Here is a 2,414-nt window from a genome sequence, read left to right on the forward strand (position 1 = left end):
GTAGGTGTGCAAGTTCAGCCCTTTACTGGCAGGCCCATTGTTGGTGATGGTGGTGTTTAGGTTCAGGAAAAGTTCTATTGCATAGTGGAAGGTTTTCATGTTGTGTGGTAGTTTGGTGGAGCTTCATATTTTATATCAACATTAATGTGCTTCTAACTTACTCGAATATTGAACAATTTCACTTTCTTATAGGACAACCTAAGATAGTCTGAGTTTCTCAAGAATGTAAGAATTTGGAGTATCTAGTTGATGCTAATTACTGTTTGCAATTTTGTTTTTTAGTAGTATAAAAGATGTCATCCTCCCTGAGTGAATCACTATCGAGAAAGACATTGGTGTTTGCTCTTAAATTATGGGTCGTGATCTGTATCTCAGTTGGGATATTCATAGCATTGGTTCTATCCATCTTGGCGATGTGGTTGGCTTCTCAAAGAAAATAAAAAAGGACCCTCGATAATCTGCGCTCAGATTACCTTGATCATGATGGTCTTGCCTTTGGTTTACATGATCAATCAAGTATAAAAGATTCTGACAGCTGGAGAGAGCTGGCAGTTTGCAATCAGGTGATGATGGAAATTCGAGGCATGTCCATAACCCATCTTCATCATATGGTTTCAGGACAGCTTCACCATTAACAGGTTTGCCTAAGGTATCACATCTTGGTTGGGGGCATTGGTTTACTTTAAGGGATTTAGAGTTGGCAACTAATCAATTCTCAAGGGATAACGTGCTTGGTGAGGGTGGATATGGGGTTGTGTATAAAGGACAGTTGATCAATGGGACATCTGTAGCTGTGAAGAAGCTCCTTAACAACATGTAACTTCAATAAAGTTGACCATCATCATTCTTGCCTTATGTTTATGTTACTATCTGACTCCAATTGAAATGTTACAGAGGACAGGCAGAGAAGGAATTTAAAGTAGAGGTGGAGGCTATTGGTCATGTGAGTTACAAAAATCTTGTACGTCTATTAGGTTACTGTGTGGAAGGAACTCACAGGTAAAGCATTTTCTTCTCTGCTTATCTATAGAATGTAAAGTTCTCTTGTTCCAATTTCTGCAGGCTTGCATATTTACATGAAGCTAATGAACCAAAAGTTGTTCATAGAGACATAAAATCAAGCAATATCATGATCAATGAAGCTTTCAATGCGAAGGTTTCTGATTTTGGACTAGCTAAAGTCCTGGGATCAGGAAAGAGCCATATAACTACAAGAGTGATGGGAACGTTTAGGTACAAATTTGATTCCTTGCAGTCTGCATACTTGCTGTATATTTCTTTATTATCATCTGCAACAGGGGCACATAATTCTAATGATTTTGAAATTATCATACCGTTCTCGTGATTTCAAATATGTAGCACCAGAATATACGAACACTGGGCTATTGAATGAGAAGAGTGATATTTACAGCTTTGGTGTCCTCTTGCTGGAGGCAATTACTAGAAGAGACCTTGTTGATTATGGTCGGCCTGCCAATAAGGTAAAGCCGCTAATACACACACACACACACACACACACACACACACACACACACACACACACACACACACACACACACACACACACACAGAGAGAGAGAGAGTTGAAGTCCAAGTAACCTTGGGTGTGGGAATACTTGTACACAGGTGAATCTCGTGGAGTGGCTCAAACAGATGGTGTCAAGTAGGTGTTCTGAGGAAGTTATAGATCCAAACTTGGAAGTTAAGCCATCTACACGGGCTCTGAAACGTGCGCTGCTTATTGCTTTGCGTTGTGTAGATCCCGAGTCAGAAAAATGACCCCAGATGGGTCAAGTTGTCAGAATGCTTGAAGCAGAGAAATTCCCCTACCGTGAGGTCTTACAGAGCAAGCCAATTTTAAACGTTTCCTTGTGATTTTTGCATCCATGCATCATTCATGAACATTGGGTTTTGGTGATCTTTTGCAGGACCGCAGGAACAGGCGCAGTCATGCTGGTAGCGTAGAAATCGAGTCGATGAAAGACAACCTAACAATGCCAAAGTAGATCTTGATTCCTGTTGAAAGCGGTGGAGAGAATCAGTCAGATGTCTTTCTTCAAACAATTTTTTTTTTTAAATTTTGCGATGGATTAGCGACGAATAATATCCATCGCTAATATTTGGTTTTGTGACGGAATATAATCCATCGCTAATTTTGTGATAGATTAGCGCTGAATATTTATCTGTCACAAACCAAATCGGTGCTTATTTAGTGACGGATCATTTATGTAGCTAATCCATCGCAAATTTGCGATGAAAGTAGAACCAGATCCATTCTGTCGCTAATTAGCAACCAAAAATATGCGATGAACATTATCCGTCGCTAAACTGTTTAGTGACGGATAGCGTCCATTGCTAATCCACGTTTTTCTTGTAGTGTATGTATCCGTCACTAAAATTCAGCGAAAATTCAG

The 2,414-nt window shown here is 39.8% G+C and overlaps 1 pseudogene; it reads left to right on the forward strand.

Moving 5' to 3' along the window:
• Positions 1–293: 293 nt before the first annotated feature.
• LOC149830412 (putative receptor-like protein kinase At2g42960) lies at positions 294–2,006 on the forward strand (annotated as a pseudogene).
• Positions 2,007–2,414: the final 408 nt, after the last annotated feature.

The sequence above is a fragment of the Nuphar pumila genome, chromosome 8 (assembly GCF_984573655.1).
Source record: "Nuphar pumila chromosome 8, dmNupPumi1.hap1.1, whole genome shotgun sequence".
NCBI lineage: Eukaryota > Viridiplantae > Streptophyta > Magnoliopsida > Nymphaeales > Nymphaeaceae > Nuphar > Nuphar pumila.